This window comes from Drosophila sechellia, unplaced genomic scaffold (genome assembly GCF_004382195.2).
Source record: "Drosophila sechellia strain sech25 unplaced genomic scaffold, ASM438219v1 U_258, whole genome shotgun sequence".
NCBI classification, from domain to species: domain Eukaryota; kingdom Metazoa; phylum Arthropoda; class Insecta; order Diptera; family Drosophilidae; genus Drosophila; species Drosophila sechellia.
In genome coordinates, this window is record NW_022611199.1 from 1 (window position 1) to 20,717 (window position 20,717).

General features: G+C 40.5%; 2 non-coding genes and 1 pseudogene across 2 annotated transcripts; all 3 read left to right on the forward strand.

Moving 5' to 3' along the window:
* Positions 1–975: 975 nt before the first annotated feature.
* Positions 976–2,967, forward strand: LOC116802944. Its single transcript, XR_004363266.1, has one exon. It is a non-coding gene; the product is annotated as a small subunit ribosomal RNA (ribosomal RNA).
* A 683-nt stretch (positions 2,968–3,650) lies between these two features.
* LOC116802942 lies at positions 3,651–3,829 on the forward strand. Its single transcript, XR_004363265.1, has one exon. It is a non-coding gene; the product is annotated as a 5.8S ribosomal RNA (ribosomal RNA).
* A 393-nt stretch (positions 3,830–4,222) lies between these two features.
* LOC116802945 lies at positions 4,223–11,733 on the forward strand (annotated as a pseudogene).
* The last annotated feature ends 8,984 nt before the right edge of the window (positions 11,734–20,717 follow it).

The window sequence follows — 20,717 nt, forward strand, 5'->3', positions numbered from 1 at the left end:
AAAAATAATAAACATATAAAAATTAATATTATTATATGTAATAGACCGTATGTTGGGTGGCAAACGGAATTGAAAATACCCGCTTTGAGGACAGCGGGTTCAAAAACTACTATAGGTAGGCAGTGGTTGCCGACCTCCCGCATTATTCGAAATATTTATTTCGGATTATGTTTATATTGGTTACATAAAATAAAGTATATTATTATCCGTACAAATTTGTTTCTCAGTTCTATAGAACACGGGACTTGGCTCCGCGGATAATAGGAATATACGCTTTTTAGATAATATCGTTGAAACAAAAGTCAAGTTTCTATTATATATAGAATAACAAATCGTTTCCATATATTATCGTTAATTTTTGGAGGCAGGCAAATATTAATTTATTACCTGCCGTATAGTTGGATTATTATATCGTTACGGTATAATACAAATATGGATTCTTATGAAAGAAATATAAAATTATATATTAAATGTGGAAATATTATCATATGCGCTTGGTTTTATGTTATATATTACCAGAGAGATATATGAAAAGAGATAAATTTTAAATTTATCTTCAAAATGCAAATGATTTAACTTAATATTTATATTGGTTAAACAAAAATTGTACATGTGTGGATACAATAATTATGTATGTTGGAAATAAAATGATATTTTATAATGAAATATGTATATATAAAAAGATAAAATTATAGAAACATATATATTACAATAATTATATGAAATTCTTGTTATATTGGTAAAACAAGTATAAATTAAAATGAAAATATGGATTACGAATGCTATATAAAAATGGCCGTAATCGAATAGATTTTTTACTTATATTTATATATTTAAATTTTACCCAAAGGCGGAAATATTGAATTTTATTCAATATAATAAAATCATGGAATTATATAAAGTGAAAATCTATATATCTATTATATTGCTTATTTCGATTCAAAAAATATGAATGGAATATGAAGGAAAAACATTATTCTGGTTGATCCTGCAGTAGTTATATGCTTGTCTCAAAGATTAGCCATGCATGTCTAAGTACACACGAATTAAAAGTGAAACCGCAAAAGGCTCATTATATCAGTTATGGTTCCTTAGATCGTTAACAGTTACTTGGATAACTGTGGTAAATTCTAGAGCTAATACATGCAATTAAAACATGAACCTTATGGGACATGTGCTTTTATTAGGCTAAAACCAAGCGATCGCAAGATCGTTATATTGGTTGAACTCTAGATAACATGCAGATCGTATGGTCTTGTACCGACGACAGATCTTTCAAATGTCTGCCCTATCAACTTTTGATGGTAGTATCTAGGACTACCATGGTTGCAACGGGTAACGGGGAATCAGGGTTCGATTCCGGAGAGGGAGCCTGAGAAACGGCTACCACATCTAAGGAAGGCAGCAGGCGCGTAAATTACCCACTCCCAGCTCGGGGAGGTAGTGACGAAAAATAACAATACAGGACTCATATCCGAGGCCCTGTAATTGGAATGAGTACACTTTAAATCCTTTAACAAGGACCAATTGGAGGGCAAGTCTGGTGCCAGCAGCCGCGGTAATTCCAGCTCCAATAGCGTATATTAAAGTTGTTGCGGTTAAAACGTTCGTAGTTGAACTTGTGCTTCATACGGGTAGTACAACTTACAATTGTGGTTAGTACTATACCTTTATGTATGTAAGCGTATTACCGGTGGAGTTCTTATATGTGATTAAATACTTGTATTTTTTCATATGTTCCTCCTATTTAAAAACCTGCACTAGTGCTCTTAAACGAGTGTTATTGTGGGCCGGTACTATTACTTTGAACAAATTAGAGTGCTTAAAGCAGGCTTCAAATGCCTGAATATTCTGTGCATGGGATAATGAATAAGACCTCTGTTCTGCTTTCATTGGTTTTCAGATCAAGAGGTAATGATTATAGAAGCAGTTTGGGGGCATTAGTATTACGACGCGAGAGGTGAAATTCTTGGACCGTCGTAAGACTAACTTAAGCGAAAGCATTTGCCAAAGATGTTTTCATTAATCAAGAACGAAAGTTAGAGGTTCGAAGGCGATCAGATACCGCCCTAGTTCTAACCATAAACGATGCCAGCTAGCAATTGGGTGTAGCTACTTTTATGGCTCTCTCAGTCGCTTCCCGGGAAACCAAAGCTTTTGGGCTCCGGGGGAAGTATGGTTGCAAAGCTGAAACTTAAAGGAATTGACGGAAGGGCACCACCAGGAGTGGAGCCTGCGGCTTAATTTGACTCAACACGGGAAAACTTACCAGGTCCGAACATAAGTGTGTAAGACAGATTGATAGCTCTTTCTCGAATCTATGGGTGGTGGTGCATGGCCGTTCTTAGTTCGTGGAGTGATTTGTCTGGTTAATTCCGATAACGAACGAGACTCAAATATATTAAATAGATATCTTCAGGATTATGGTGCTGAAGCTTATGTAGCCTTCATTCATGGTGGCAGTAAAATGTTTATTGTGTTTGAATGTGTTTATGTAAGTGGAGCCGTACCTGTTGGTTTGTCCCATTATAAGGACACTAGCTTCTTAAATGGACAAATTGCGTCTAGCAATAATGAGATTGAGCAATAACAGGTCTGTGATGCCCTTAGATGTCCTGGGCTGCACGCGCGCTACAATGAAAGTATCAACGTGTATTTCCTAGACCGAGAGGTCCGGGTAAACCGCTGAACCACTTTCATGCTTGGGATTGTGAACTGAAACTGTTCACATGAACTTGGAATTCCCAGTAAGTGTGAGTCATTAACTCGCATTGATTACGTCCCTGCCCTTTGTACACACCGCCCGTCGCTACTACCGATTGAATTATTTAGTGAGGTCTCCGGACGTGATCACTGTGACGCCTTGCGTGTTACGGTTGTTTCGCAAAAGTTGACCGAACTTGATTATTTAGAGGAAGTAAAAGTCGTAACAAGGTTTCCGTAGGTGAACCTGCGGAAGGATCATTATTGTATAATATCCTTATCGTTAATAAATATTTGTTATAATACAAATAAATACAATTTACCAAAATAAAAATATTACAAAATGATTCCACGGAATCAAAAGTTAAAGTCAAAATAAAATGAAGATGGCTTTTATTTTATATGTGGGGCTTGGCAACCTCATAAAAAGACTTTAACATTATTAATGTTGCTGTGCGTATTTGTGGCAGTACTTACTACAACAACGGCGTTTCCTATAAAAACAAATTCTCGAAATGGAAATCGAAGAAACTAAACTAAATTCGAAAGTAGAAGTCGAATTAAAATAAAATAATTTTGAATGTGTGGTAATCAAAATAAGTGTGTGTGTATATGGACCATAATATACACGCGTTGCGAATATGTATTGTTCATCTATGTTATGAGCATACGTTGGCTAATGCAACAACCTAAAATATACAATGTTTGTACCTGTCATCCATCAGGTTAATGTTTTATATAAATTTTGCAGTATGTGTCACCCAAAATAGCAACCATAACCAGATTATTATGATACATAATGCTTATATGAAACTAAGACATTTCGCAACATTTATTTTAGGTATAAAAATAAATTTATTGAAGGAATTGATATATGCCAGTAAAATGGTGTATTTTTAATTTCTTTCAATAAAAACAATATTGACATTATATAAAATTGAATTATAAACTCTAAGCGGTGGATCACTCGGCTCATGGGTCGATGAAGAACGCAGCAAACTGTGCGTCATCGTGTGAACTGCAGGACACATGAACATCGACATTTTGAACGCATATCGCAGTCCATGCTGTTATGTACTTTAATTAATTTTATAGTGCTGCTTGGACTACATATGGTTGAGGGTTGTAAGACTATGCTAATTAAGTTGTTTATAAATTTTTTATAAGCATATGGTATATTATTGGATTAAATAATGATTTTATTCATAATATTAAAAAAGAAATGAAAAACATTATCTCACATTTGAATGTGAAAAACGAAGAGAAATATTTTCTTTTTCAATCAAATAATACTGAGAAATGTCTAGCATAAAAAATTGAAATATTTTTCATCTAGAATTGTCTCTTATTAATGATTCGGAAAAAGAAAAATCTTGGTTTTGTTATTATTCTTCGTTGGTTCGTTAAATGGATAAAAATGACTTTGCTTACAAGAACTATTGGAACTATTTATAACGAATTAATTGATTGTTTTATCATTTATATATAAAGAATTTATGGCAAAATATAGTTATATATACAACCTCAACTCATATGGGACTACCCCCTGAATTTAAGCATATTAATTAGGGGAGGAAAAGAAACTAACAGGATTTTCTTAGTAGCCGGCGGAGCGGAAAAGAAAACAGTTCAGCACTAAGTCACTTTGTCTATATGGCAAATGTGAGATGCAGTGTATGGAGCGTCAATATTCTAGTATGAGAGAATTAATGATTTAAGTCCTTCTTAATGAGGCCATTTACCCATAGAGGGTGCCAGGCCCGTATAACGTTAATGATTGCTAGATGATGTTTCCAAAGAGTCGTGTTGCTTGATAGTGCAGCACTAAGTGGGTGGTAAACTCCATCTAAAACTAAATATAACCATGAGACCGATAGTTAAACAAGTACCGTGAGGGAAAGTTGAAAAGAACTCTGAATAGAGAGTTAAACAGTACGTGAAACTGCTTAGAGGTTAAGCCGATGAACCTGAATATCCGTTATGGAAAAATTCATCATTAAAATGTAATATTTAAATAATATTATTAAGAATAATGTGCATTTTTTCCATATAAGGACATTGTAATCTATTAGCATATCCCAAATTTATCATAAAATATAACTTATAGTTTATTCCAATTAAATTGCTGCATTTTAACACAGAATAAATGTTATTAATTTGATAAAGTGCTGATAGATTTATATTATTACAGAGCGTTAATTTTCGGAATATATAATGGCATTAATTATCATTGATTTTTGTGTTTATTATATGCTCTTGTATGATTAACAATGCGAAAGATTCAGGATACCTTCGGGACCCGTCTTGAAACACGGACCAAGGAGTCTAACATATGTGCAAGTTATTGGGATGTAAACCTAATAGCGTAATTAACTTGACTAATAATGGGATTAGTTTTTTAGCTATTTATAGCTAATTAACACAATCCCGGGGCGTTTCTATATAGTTATGTATAATGTATATTTATATTATTTATGCCTCTAACTGGAACGTACCTTGAGCATATATGCTGTGACCCGAAAGATGGTGAACTATACTTGATCAGGTTGAAGTCAGGGGAAACCCTGATGGAAGACCGAAACAGTTCTGACGTGCAAATCGATTGTCAGAATTGAGTATAGGGGCGAAAGACCAATCGAACCATCTAGTAGCTGGTTCCTTCCGAAGTTTCCCTCAGGATAGCTGGTGCATTTTAATATTATATAAATAATCTTATCTGGTAAAGCGAATGATTAGAGGCCTTAGGGTCGAAACGATCTTAACCTATCTCAAACTTTAAATGGTAAGAACCTTAACTTTCTTGATATGAAGTTCAAGGTTTGATATATGTGCCCAGTGGGCCACTTTTGTAAGCAGAACTGGCGCTGTGGATGAACCAAACGTAATGTTACGGTGCCCAAATTAACAACTCATGCAGATACCATGAAAGGCGTTGGTTGCTTAAAACAGCAGGACGGTGATCATGGAAGTCGAAATCCGCTAAGGAGTGTGTAACAACTCACCTGCCGAAGCAACTAGCCCTTAAAATGGATGGCGCTTTAAGTTGTAACCTATACATTACCGCTAAAGTAGATGATTTATATTACTTGTGATATAAATTTTGAAACTTTAGTGAGTAGGAAGGTACAATGGTATGCGTAGAAGTGTTTGGCGTAAGCCTGCATGGAGCTGCCATTGTACAGATTTGGTGGTAGTAGCAAATAATCGAATGAGACCTTGGAGGACTGAAGTGGAGAAGGGTTTCGTGTGAACAGTGGTTGATCACGAGTTAGTCGGTCCTAAGTTCAAGGCGAAAGCCGAAAATTTTCAAGTAAAACAAAAATGCCTAACTATATAAACAAAGCGAATATAATACACTTGAATAATTTTGAACGAAAGGGAATACGGTTCCAATTCCGTAACCTGTTGAGTATCCGTTTGTTATTAAATATGGGCCTCGTGCTCATCCTGGCAACAGGAACGACCATAAGAGCCGTCGAGAGATATCGGAAGAGTTTTCTTTTCTGTTTATAGCCGTACTACATGGAAGTCTTTCGCAGAGAGATATGGTAGATGGGCTAGAAGAGCATGACATATACTGTTGTGTCGATATTTCTCCTCGGACTTGAAAATTTATGGTGGACACGCAAACTTCTCACAGGCGTACCAATATCCGCAGCTGGTCTCAAGGTGAAGAGTCTCTAGTCGATAGAATAATGTAGGTAAGGGAAGTCGGCAAATTAGATCGTAACTTCGGGATAAGGATTGGCTCTGAAGATTGAGATAGTCGGGCTTGATTGGGAAACATAACATGGTTTATGTGCTCGTTCTGGGTAAATAGAGTTTCTAGCATTTATGTTAGTTACTTGTTCCCCGGATAGTTTAGTTACGTAGCCAATTGTGGAACTTTCTTGCTAAAATTTTTAAGATACTAATTTGGGTTTAAACCAATTAGTTCTTATCAATTATAACGATTATCAATTAACAATCAATTCAGAACTGGCACGGACTTGGGGAATCCGACTGTCTAATTAAAACAAAGCATTGTGATGGCCTAGCGGGTGTTGACACAATGTGATTTCTGCCCAGTGCTCTGAAGTCAAAGTGAAGAAATTCAAGTAAGCGCGGGTCAACGGCGGGAGTAACTATGACTCTCTTAAGGGGGATCAGGGGTAATGCGAGCAGAGGGGGAGTATTTTTCTGTAATTCGTAAGTCATATCATATGGTGTGCGGAAGGGGAATTTACTCTGTAACTCACAAGTCTCTCCTTTACTCAAGTCGACTCAAAACCTCCTCGTGGTGGTCCCGGTAATGCTAAACTTGTTTAGCAGCTAATTTGAGCGGCAAAACTTTTCCGATGGGTTGGTTCCCCAGAGGAAATTTATTCATATTGGAACTACAAATAGAAATAAGAGCCTCGGAGCAATTTACGCAATCTGATGACGACCCGACCCTCCGTGGACATCTTCCCGGAGGACCAATATGAACCAAACGCAGCGGCTACTCTATCTAGGGTACCCTGCACAGTATGTGGCCGGTCCTTTAACAGCAAGAGAGGACTCGGTGTTCACATGCGATCTCGGCACCCAGACGAACTTGATGAAGAACGTCGACGTGTCGATATAAAGGCAAGATGGAGTGAGGAAGAGAAGTGGATGATGGCGAGAAAGGAGGTTGAGCTCACAGCAAATGGACATAAACACATAAACAAGCAACTAGCGGTGTATTTTGCAAACGCAGCGTCGAAGCCATCAAAAAGCTAAGACAAAGGGGCGATTATAAGGAGAAAATAGAGCAGATAAGAAGGCAATCAGCTCTCGTCCGGAGTTGCAAATCTAACCATAAGGCGCCGCCCTAGTAGAAGTGAGCAAACCACCAAGTAACAACATCAGAAACAACTCCAATCACACCCTTCGAACAGTCGAACAGGGAAATTTTGCGGACACTGCGTGGGTATAGCCCGTAGAATGCCATTCAAATGGAGAGCCCAAGAGCTACAAACGATCATTGACAGGGCAGAGCTCGAGGGAAAGGAAACCACTCTCAATGCTTATCGCTATATTCCTAGGAATTTTTCCGGCACAGGGTGTACGTCACACTCTGACGAGACCTCCTCGAGGCCTCGAAATAGGAGAGAAAGCAGAAGGCAGCAGTATGCTGTCGTCCAGCGTAACTGGGATAAGCATAAAGGAAGATGCATCAAGTCCTTGCTAAATGGAACTGATTGAGTCGGTAATGCCAAGCCAAGAAGTAATGGTTCTTACTGGAGAGAAGTAATGACTCAGCCTAGCCCAAGCTCTTGCAGTAGAGAAGTGATACAAATGGATCACTCGCTTGAGAGGGTTTGGTTGCTATTACAGAGCACGACCTTCGGGCATCAAGAATCTCATTATCTTCATCTCCGGGGCCTGACGGGATAACTCCAAACAGCCAGGGAGGTGCCGTCAGGTATTATGTTTCGAATAATGAACCTAATTCTATGGTGCGGGCAATCTACCACACTCTATCCGACTGGCCAGAACCGTCTTCATCCCGAAGACGGTGGCGGCGAAGGACCGCAAGAACTTCGTCCAATATCGGTGCCTTCAGTCCTGGTAAGACAGCTAAATCAATATTGGCAACCCGGTTGAACTCATCAATCAATTGGGAACCCGCGCCAGCGGGGCTTCTTACCTACCGACGGATGTGCCGATAACGCGACGATAGTTGACTTAGTCTTGAGGCATAGCCATAAGCACTTTAGATCTTGCTACATTGCAAATTTAGATGTAAGCAAGGCATTCGATTCTTTATCGCATGCATCTATATATGACACCTTACGTGCTTATGGTGCGCCAAAGGGCTTCGTTGACTACGTAAGAATACGTACGAGGGTGGCGTACCAGTCTCAATGGGGACGGTGGAGTTCAGAGGAATTCGTCCTGCTAGAGGAGTGAAGCAGGGTGACCCTTTGTCTCCTATTCTATTTAACTTGGTAATGGACAGGTTACTTAGAACCTACCCAGCGAAATTGGTGCCAGAGTCGGAAATGCCATTACTAACGCGGCCGCGTTTGCAGATGATTTGGTACTATTTGCTGAAACTCGAATGGGACTTCAAGTATTGTTGGACAGAACGTTGGATTTTCTATCTCTCGTCGGCCTCAAACTTAATGCCGACAAATGTTTTACCGTTGGCATTAAGGGCCAGCCGAAACAGAAGTGTACCGTGCTAGAGGCACAGAGCTTTTACGTAGGCTCAAGGGAGATTCCATCATTGAAGCGAACGGACGAGTGGAAGTACTTAGGCATCAACTTCACTGCAACCGGGAGGGTTCGATGCAATCCGGCCGAGGACATTGGTCCGAAGCTACAAAGATTGACAAAGGCCCCCTCAAACCACAACAGAGGATGTTCGCCCTTAGGACTGTCCTTATCCCACAGCTCTATCACAAGTTAGCCCTTGGGAGTGTGGCGATAGGCGTCCTACGAAAAACTGACAAACTAATACGATACTATGTGCGAAGATGGCTAAATCTTCCGCTGGATATACCGATAGCATTCATTCACGCACCCCAAAAAGTGGAGGTCTCGGAATTCCATCACTTAGATGGGTAGCTCCAATGTTAAGGCTAAGACGTTTGAGTAATATTAAATGGCCTCACCTCACGCAAAACGAGGTAGCCAGCTCTTTCCTCGAAGCAGAAAAACAACGGGCCCGAGATAGATTATTAGCAGAACAAAATGAATTGTTATCGCGTCCGGCAATAGAAAAATATTGGGCGAACAAATTGTACCTCTCAGTTGATGGTAGCGGACTCCGTGAAGCAGGCCATTGGGGCCCGCAACACGGGTGGGTTAATCAACCCACGCGTTTACTAACAGGAAAGGAATATATAGACGGTATTCGTCTGCGGATAAATGCCCTACCCACGAAGTCTCGTACTACAAGGGGAAGGCACGAATTGGAACGACAGTGTCGTGCAGGATGTGACGCTCCCGAAACAACAAACCATATTATGCAAAAATGTTACCGATCGCATGGGAGGCGCATAGCTAGACACAACTGCGTAGTAAATCGAATCAAGCGGGGACTTGAGGAGAGAGGCTGCGTAGTCATTGTTGAACCAAGTCCTGCAGTGCGAATCCGGTCTTAATAAACCAGACCTGGTGGCAACTACGACAAAATCACATTGATGTGATCGACATACAAATTGTGACAGACGGACACTCTATGGATGATGCACACCAGCGCAAAATCAATAGATACGACAGACCGGACATACGAACTGAGTTGCGTCGCAGATTCGAAGCCGCAGGTGACATTGAATTCCATTCTGCCACCCTGAACTGGAGGGGGATCTGGAGTGGTCAATCCGTTAAAAGATTGATAGCGAAGGGTCTCCTCAGCAAATATGATAGTCATATCATTAGCGTCCAGGTTATGAGAGGCAGTCTCGGTTGTTTTAAACAGTTCATGTACCTGAGCGGGTTTTCCGAGATTGGACTTAGCTAAAACGTTTGGTTCAAAACCATTTGCTTGCTGTCTTGGCATAACATCAATAAAGGCATAAACATCGCAAATAATGGTAATATATAAATTGGCTATGAGGATGGTTTTAGTAACGTAGGCGTTGCGGAACTTCGGTTCAGATAGAGCAATGAATCGTGCATGCTAGGAAACTGAAGTGTTGACAGACCTAGTATCTTTCGATAGATTTCCATACTCCGCGATCAAAAAAAAAAAAAAAAAATAGCCAAATGCCTCGTCATCTAATTAGTGACGCGCATGAATGGATTAACGAGATTCCTACTGTCCCTATCTACTATCTAGCGAAACCACAGCCAAGGGAACGGGCTTGGAATAATTAGCGGGGAAAGAAGACCCTTTTGAGCTTGACTCTAATCTGGCAGTGTAAGGAGACATAAGAGGTGTAGAATAAGTGGGAGATATTAGACCTCGGTTTGGTATCGTCATGAATACCACTACTCTTATTGTTTCCTTACTTACTTGATTAAATGGAACGTGTATCATTTCCTAGCCATTATACGGATATATTTTATTAATATCTTATGGTATTGGGTTTTGATGCAAGCTTCTTGATCAAAGTATCACGAGTTTGTTATATAATCGCAAACAAATTCTTTAATAAAACGATGCATTTATGTATTTTTGATTTGAAAATTTGGTATAACTCCAATTACTCAGGTATGATCCAATTCAAGGACATTGCCAGGTAGGGAGTTTGACTGGGGCGGTACATCTCTCAAATAATAACGGAGGTGTCCCAAGGCCAGCTCAGTGCGGACAGAAACCACACATAGAGCAAAAGGGCAAATGCTGACTTGATCTCGGTGTTCAGTACACACAGGGACAGCAAAAGCTCGGCCTATCGATCCTTTTGGTTTAAAGAGTTTTTAACAAGAGGTGTCAGAAAAGTTACCATAGGGATAACTGGCTTGTGGCGGCCAAGCGTTCATAGCGACGTCGCTTTTTGATCCTTCGATGTCGGCTCTTCCTATCATTGTGAAGCAAAATTCACCAAGCGTTGGATTGTTCACCCATGCAAGGGAACGTGAGCTGGGTTTAGACCGTCGTGAGACAGGTTAGTTTTACCCTACTAATGACAAAACGTTGTTGCGACAGCATTCCTGCGTAGTACGAGAGGAACCGCAGGTACGGACCAATGGCACAATACTTGTTCGAGCGAACAGTGGTATGACGCTACGTCCGTTGGATTATGCCTGAACGCCTCTAAGGTCGTATCCGTGCTGGACTGCAATGATAAATAAGGGGCAATTTGCATTGTATGGCTTCTAAACCATTTAAAGTTTATAATTTATTTTATAAACGACAATGGATGTGATGCCAATGTAATTTGTAACATAGTAAATTAGGAGGATCTTCGATCACCTGATGCCGCGCTAGTTACATATAAAAGCATTATTTAATACAATGACAAAGCCTAGAATCAATTGTAAACGACTTTTGTAACAGGCAAGGTGTTGTAAGTGGTTGAGCAGCTGCCATACTGCGATCCACTGAAGCTTATCCTTTGCTTGATGATTCGATAAATAAATGATTTTTTCCTGTAGCCAAACACCTCGTCATCAATTTAGTTTTTTTTTTTTTTTTTTTTTTTTTAGCGTGCGTTTATTTATTTAAAATCTGTCCTAGTGGACAATAATTAAATGGTTTTTGCGGGGGAACATTAGCTTAAGGGATACTATTGTACATGTATTTGTGGCGGGTTTTATATGTGTTGTCTATTGTTGTGGAAGATCGAGAGGGTGTCTCCTCATGAGACGTCTGCTTGTTTGGCTATTGTCTAACAGGTTGGTGGCGAGGTGGTTAGGGTGGTTTTCGAGCCTTTTCAGGTATCTCTCGCTGAGCCTGGAGATTTCATCAGCGACTTGTGGGATTCCAAGTTCCCTATGTATGGCGACATTCTCGTGTAGGGATGCGCATTACAGGCCAATTCTCAAGCACCTATTCTGGAACCGCTGTATACGCAGGCGATTCGTGTGGCTTGCCGTGCCCCATAGCTGTATCCGTAGGTCCAGATGGGCTTGATAATTGCCTTGTACACCAGGATTTTGTGGTTCTGCCTTAGCTTGGACCCTCTCCCAATAAGCCAATGCATCTGCCTCAGACGCGCATCGGCCTGTATGCGTTTGCTGACGATGTGGGGACGCCAAGTGAGCCTGCGGTCCAGGGTAAGTCCTAGGTACTTGGGTGCGGGTGCGTTGGGAATGATGACTCCGTTTAGCGTGACCGGTGGGCAGTCTCCTCTCCTTAGTGCAAATGTTGTTTGGGTAGATTTTTCCGCGTTCACTACGATGTTCCACCTGCTGAGCCAGGGATGTAGCGCGTCCATTTGCCTTTGGATTGTTTCGGAGGCTTCTCGTGGGTCGGATGAGGAGGCGAGGAAAGCCGTGTCATCTGCATAAGTCGCTATAGTTAGGTTCCTGGAGGGGATTATGGGAAGGTCTGCGGTGTAAAGGGTGTACAGTATTGGTCCGAGCACACTGCCTTGCGGAACTCCAGCTCTGATCAGTCTGGGTAGGCTTATTGCACTTCCGCATCTGACTTGGAATGCTCTTCCTCAGTGTAGGATTTGAGGAGGGTAAAATGGGGGCTTGGGAGGTAGGATTTGAGTTTATGGAGGAGTCCAGGATGCCAAACTCTGTCGAATGCCTGCTTCACGTCGAGCATTACAGCGCAGCAGTATTTCTTTTGCTCGAATGCCTCGAGGATCCGTTCGACTAGCCGGTGGCATTGCTCTGGTGTTCCGTGGGAGCGCCTGAAGCCAAACTGGTGATCGGGGATCAAACCAGCCTCATCCAGTACTGGCAATACTCTGCGCAAAAATACTCTTTCGAGTATTTTGGAGAGGATTGCCAGCAAACTAATCGGACGATAGGAGGCGAGATTGGCTTCAGGCTTACCAGGCTTGAGGAGGACAATAACCTCTGCTCTTTTCCACTCCTCCGGGAAGTACCCTAGCCGGAAGCAGCTGTTGTAAATGCTGGCCAGCATTTGTGTGCAGCGGGATGGGAGCATTTTTAGGGCCGCCGCATCTATACGATCCAGGCCTGGAGATTTGTTGTTCTTCAGTAGAGCAATCTCCTGCGCAACTTCCTCAGGGTCGACTGGTTCCAACGGGGGACCGGGAGAGCTTGGGCTATTGAGAAACCGGGCTGTTTCAGCATGTTCTTCGGCAGTGCAGCAGTCGAACGGAGAGAAGGCGTTGTAAAGGTGTTCGGCGAAAGCTTCTGCTCTTTCAGCATCCGAAAGGCACCAGGATCCATCTGCTTTGCGCACTGCGGAAACCTTTTTGGCTGGTCGTTTAATGTGGCGGGTGACGTTCCACAGATTGTGGTCTGGGTCCCCGGGAGAGAGTTCCTCGAGGAATCTGAGGAAGGAGTCCTGGCGTAGGCTGGAGATCTTGTCCTTCAACTCCTTTGTGGCGTGATTGAGCGCTGTTTTGTCTCTTGGATTGCGCGTCAAGAACCAAACTCTCCTGAGACGCCTCTTCTCAGTCACGAGTGCCGCAATTTCCGGGGACCAGAGGTGGAGGTCCCTGCTAGGTGTTCTCGCAGTCTTTGGTGGCGGTGGGCTTGCGAATTCCGCAGCGTTTTGCATCTGCCTGGTGAGATTCCCGATAGCTTCATCAATGTTCCTGGGTGTGTTGAGGATGGGGTTCGGATTGACGGTGGAGAGCATCCAGGACGCGAACTTGGCGGCGTCGGTATATTTTCCAGTGAGCCTTCTGAGCGGGGGTTTTCCTGAGGACTGGCGTGTTGATTAGCACGTTTATTGCACAGTGGTCTGACAGGAGATCAGCATTTGTTGTGCAGCTGATCTTCGCATGCCCTATGCCTTTCGACACAGCAAAGTCCAGTAGGTCTGGAGTCTTGAGGGGATTCGTTGGCCAGTGAGTGGGCCTCGCCAGTGGAGTGGCAGTCCAGTCGGTGGCGTTGCAGGTACCCAAACAGAGTTTTCCCTTTGGGGTTGTTGGCGCGCGATCCCCACCAAGAATGTTTGGCGTTATAATCTCCAGCTGCTATGAAGCGGGGCCCAAAATGCTCGAAGAACTCACTGAGGTGAGATGCTGTTATGCGGTATCTGGGGGGAAAGTAGACCGCTCCCAATGTCTAAATCTCCTTGCGGGCTGACAATCCTGATGACAGGACATTGTGCCCAGTCTTGCTGAAACGCGGGCAGCTCTAGGTATTGAATACCGCTCCTGATGAGGATGGCTGCTCCACCGCGTGCTCTGCCAGAAGGATGGTCTGCATGGATGAGGTCATATCCGCTGATATTAAAGTGGGATCTGGGGGAGAAGTGGGTTTCGGCTACGAGTAGGATATCGATCTGGTGGGTCTTCAGATGGTGCTCGACTATGGCCTTGCTGTTCTGCAGGCCGTTCGCATTCCAGACGACTAGGTGGAGCTTTAGTTGCATGACTTGCTGTTGAGAATGGTGGCCACCAGCTGTGTCATCTGGGTGAACATGCGCTCCATCATCCTTTCCATCATTCCTTCCATGCGAGCGAACATCGCTTCTATCTGACCGGAGTGTGGGGTTTCTGTTTGGGTTTGGACTGGGGTTGTGGGATTCTGCGGTGCTGCGTGCACTCCGTTGAGGGCGTCTCGGTAGCTCCTGCCAGAGGTGACGTTTGGTGATGCCACGGGCGGCGCCTTGTTAGCATTAGCGACGGGCCTTGTTTTCGGAGCAGCGAGTGCTTTGGCCCTTTTGTATGCAGGGCATCCCTTGAAAGACGCAGGATGGTCCGCCTGGCAGTGGAAGCAGCACGCTTTGTCGTCCTCCCTCTTCTCACATGCCCTCGATTCGTGAGGGCCTCCACACTTTACACATCGGTATTCCAGGAAGCAGTAACGCTGTGTATGACCGAATCCTTGGCACCTGAAGCATTGAGGCACGTCGTTGAACTTCTGCGGCGGTTCAATGGTTACTAACCGACCTGCAGATCCGCTTGACTTGTAGACGTCTTTGTTGTTGCTGGAAGGCTCCAGGTTGGCGAAGAATATTCCCAGCGGTTCTTTAGTCTTCTGCCAATGGGATTGTGCAGATCTCTAACAGCGTGCCCTTGTCTGCGAAGGTCTTCAATGATTTCCTCACGATCGGTGGAGTGGTGGAGTCCTTTGATGACAACCTGTATGCACGTTCATCTTTCGGCTGGAAAGTCCGATGCCTCTTGTTTTGGGCCACAAGTTGGAGACGCAGAGCTGTATAGGACTCTTTGTCCGGCATCATGACACGTACGTTGTTGCCATTCACGGTCTTGTAGGTAAAATTGTTCTTCGGGCCTACAAGAGTCGTGATCATCTTGACGAGTGCCGAGATGTTGGTCACATCGGGGATAAAAATCGGAGGTGGCTTGATGGTCTTCGGGGTGGGCTTTGGTTTCTCGGGGGTCTTGGGCTTGGAATCGTCTTTAGGTCCGGGTTCGTCATCAGAGCTCTCTTGGTCGTACTCGTCTTCTTCGGTCGAGAGTAAAGCGAAGGCGTTGTTGCGAGCTTCTTGCGCAGAGCTGGCGCTAGTGCTGGCTTATTTCCAGCTCCTCTCCCTGTGCTTTCTTGCCGTTTTCGCTTTATCTCGCCCGGCTCTGTATGCGAGGTGCTTCCCTCGCTGCTGGATGCTGCTCTTGCGTGTTCTCAGAGCCTTTTTTGCGTGGTGTTGTTCCAAGCTTGTGGGTGCGCGGGGGGGCCTGCCAGTCCATCTTCTCCAAGTTGATAAAGGAGTGAGGAGGGGGGGGGGGGGGAAGCTGGGCACCGTAAGCCGGTGAGCCAGGCAGCACGTGGCTGCTGCTTTGCAATTATACCGCTGCTTCGAGCACTGGGTTTTTTGCGCCTGATAACACGCACACTCGGGTGTGCGATGGTGTTAGTGCGAACTACCGTTAGGTACGTTGGCTGGGCCAATCAAAACGCGCGACAAGATCACGCGACGGCGAAGTGGCTGGGCACAAGTAACGGGACTTACAACTGTGAACAATTTGCTAAACAATTTGCTAACAATTTGCTGTCGATCCGCAGGCCAACGTCTGCACTCGTCGAGATGTTCGAAATCGGCGACTCTCATCAATTTAGTGACGCAATGATATTGTCCCTATCAATAATTAATATTAAAGACTGGTTATGATCTGTGTCAAGTTGCCAAACACCTCGTCATCAATTTAGTGGACGCATATGATATTGTCCCTATCATATAATTAATATAAAGACTTTAATGAATTGTCAATTGCCAAAACACCTCGTCATCAATTTAGTGACGCATATGAATGTCCCTATAATAATTTTGATATAAAGACTTTAAAGAATGTATCAAGTTGCCAACACCTCGTCATCATTTAGTGACGCATATGATATTGTCCCTATCATATAATTAATATACAGACTTTAATGAATTGTCAAGTTGCCAAAACACCTGTCATCATTTAGGAGCATATGATATTGTCCTTATCATATAATTTTGATATAAAGACTTTAAAGAATTGTATCAAAGTTGCCAAACACCTCGTCATCAATTTAGTGACGCATATGATATTGTCCTATCATATAATTAATATAAAGACTTAAGAATGTGTCAAGTTGCCAAACACCTCGTCATCAATTAGTGACGCATATATATTGTCCTATCATATAATTAATATAAAGACTTTAATGAATTGTGTCAAGTTGCCAAACACCCTCGTCATCAATTTAGTGAGCATATGATATTGTCCTTATCCATATAATTTTTGATATAAAGACTTTAAAGAATTGTATCAAGTTGCCAACACCTCGTCATCAATTTAGTGACGCATATGATATTGTCCCTATCATATAATTAATATAAAGACTTTAATGATTGTGTCAAGTTGCCAAACACCTCGTCATCAATTTAGTGACGCATATGATATTGTCCTTATCATATAATTTTTGATATAAAGACTTTAAAGAATTGTATCAAGTTGCCAAACACCTCGTCATCAATTTAGTGACGCATATGATATTGTCCCTATCATATAATTAATATACAGACTTTAATGATTGTGTCAAGTTGCCAAACACCTCGTCATCAATTTAGTGACGCATATGATATTGTCCTATCATATAATTTTTGATATATAGACTATTAAAGAATTGCTATCAAGTTGCAAACCACCTCGTCATAATTTAGTGAGCTATGAATATTGGTCCATCATTTTTAATATAAAGACTTTAATGGATGTGTCAAGTTGCAAAACACCGTCATCAATTTTAGTGACGCATATGATATTGTCCTTATTATAAAGAATAAAGACTTAGAATTGTATCAAGTTGCAAACACCTCGTCATCAATTTAAGTGACGCATATGATATTGTCCTATCATATAATTAATATACAGACTTAAATGAATTGGTGTCAAGTTGCCAAACACCTCGTCATCATTTAGTGCGCATATGATATTGTCCTATCATATAATTTTGATATAAAGACTTTAAAGAATTGTATCAAGTTGCCAACACCTCGTCATCATTTAGTGACGCATATGATATTGTCCCTTTATATATTAATATAAAGACTTTAATGGATTGTGTCAAGTTGCCAACACCTCGTCATCAACTACTATATTATGGTTGCGCCGACCTCTCATATTGTATTCTCTTATGTGTTCATAGGATTTTGACAATTATACGAGTAAATTAAATAATATACATATGAAAATGATTAATTATTATATGTATAAGGGAAAAAATGATGAAATATTCCCATATTATCTTAGTATTATAGAGGAAAGACCGTTGCCGACCTCTGATATTGTTCAAACTTATGTATTTATATGATTTTGGCAATTATATGAGTAAATTAAAAAATATACATATGAAAATGGTTAATTTTATATGTATATGGGAAAAAAATGCTAAGATATTCCCATATTCTCTTAGTATTATAGAGAAAAGCCATTTAAGTGAGAGGGTATAGTAGTGTAAACGACCGGAATTACGACAGAGGTTCAAAAACTACTATAGTAGGCAGTGGTTGCCGACCTCTCATATTGTTCAAAACTTATGTATTCATATGATTTGGCAATTGTATGAGTAAATTAAATAATATACATATGAAATGATTAATTATTATATGTATAAGGGAAAAAATGCTGAAATATTCCCACATTCTCTTAGTATTATAGAGAAAATCCATTATAGTGAGAGGGTATAGTAGTGTAAACGACCGGAATTACGACAAGGGTTCAAAAACTACTATAGGTAGGCAGTGGTTGCCGACCTCTCATATTGTTCAAAACTTATGTATTCATATGAATTTGGCAATTATATGAGTAAATTAAATAATATACATATGAAAATGATTAATTATTATATGTATAAGGGAAAAAATGCTGAAATATTCCCACATTCTCTTAGTATTAGAGAAAATCCATTATAGTGAGAGGGTATAGTAGTGTAACGACCGGAATTACGACAGAGGGTTCAAAAACTACTATAGGTAGGCAGTGGTTGCCGACCTCTCATATGTTCAAAAACTTATGTATTCATATGATTTTGGCAATTATATGATTAAATTAAATAATATACATATGAAAATGGTTAATTATTATATGTATATGGGAAAAAATGCAGAGATATTCCCATATTCTCTTAGTATTATAGAGAAAAGCCATTTAAGTGAGAGGGTATAGTAGTGTAAACGACCGGAATTACGACAGAAGGCGTTCAAAAACTACTATAGGTAGCAGTGGTTGCCGACCTCTCATATGTTCAAAACTTATGTATTCATATGATTTGGCAATTGTATGAGTAAATTAAATAATATACATACGAAAATGATTAATTATATATGTATAGGGAAAAAATGCAGAGATATTCCCATATTCTCTTAGTATTATAGAGAAAAGCCATTTAAGTGAGAGGGTATAGTAGTGTAAACCACCGGATTACGACAGAGGGTTCAAAAACTACTATAGGTAGGCAGTGGTTGCCGACCTCTCATATTGTTCAAAACTTATGTATTCATATGATTTTGGCAATTTATGAGTAAATTAAATAATATACATATGAAAATGATTAATTATTATATGTATAAGGGAAAAAATGCTGAAATATTCCCACATTCTCTTAGTATTATAGAGAAAATCCATTATAGTGAGAGGGTATAGTAGTGTAAACGACCGGAATTACGACAGAGGGTTCAAAAACTACTATAGGTAGGCAGTGGTTGCCGACCTCTCATATTGTTCAAAACTTATGTATTCATATGATTTTGGCAATTATATGATTAAATTAAATAATATACATATGAAAATGGTTAATTATTATATGTATATGGGAAAAAAATGCTGAGATATTCCCATATTCTCTTAGTATTATAGAGAAAAGCCATTTAAGTGAGAGGGTATAGTAGTGTAAACGACCGGAATTACGACAGAGGGTTCAAAAACTACTATAGGTAGGCCAGTGGTTGCCGACCTCTCATATTGTTCAAAACTTATGTATTCATATGATTTTGGCAATTGTATGAGTAAATTAAAATAATATACATATGAAAATGATTAATTATTATATGTATAAGGGAAAAAATGCTGAAATATTCCCACATTCTCTTAGTATTATAGAGAAAATCCATTATAGTGAGAGGGTATAGTAGTGTAAACGACCGGAATTACGACAGAGGGTTCAAAAACTACTATAGGTAGGCAGTGGTTGCCGACCTCTCATATTGTTCAAAACTTATGTATTCATATGATTTTGGCAATTATATGATTAAATTAAATAATATACATATGAAAATGGTTAATTATTATATGTATATGGGAAAAAATGCTGAGATATTCCCATATTCTCTTAGTATTATAGAGAAAAGCCATTATAGTGAGAGGGTATAGTAGTGTAAACGACCGGAATTACGACAGAGGGTTCAAAAACTACTATAGGTAGGCAGTGGTTGCCGACCTCTCATATTGTTCAAAACTTATGTATTCATATGAATTTGGCAATTATATGAGTAAATTAAATAATAAACATATAAAAATTAATATTTATTATATGTATAAAAAAAAAAAATAATCATATTATATATGAATAATGGAAAAAAAAATGAAATGTTCTATAATCTCTTAATATATAAGAGAATAGACCGTATGTTGGGTGGCAAACGGAATTGAAAAATACCCGCTTTGAGGGACAGCGGGTTCAAAAACTACTATAGGTAGGCAGTGGTTGCCGACCTCCCGCATTATTCGAAATATTTATTTCGGATTATGTTTATATTGGTTACATAAAATAAAGTATATTATTATCCGTACAAATTTGTTTCTCAGTTCTATAGAACACGGGACTTGGCTCCGCGGATAATAGGAATATACGCTTTTTAGATAATATCGTTGAAACAAAAGTCAAGTTTCTATTATATATAGAATAACAAATCGTTTCCATATATTATCGTTAATTTTTGGAGGCAGGCAAATATTAATTTATTACCTGCCGTATAGTTGGATTATTATATCGTTACGGTATAATACAAATATGGATTCTTATGAAAGAAATAT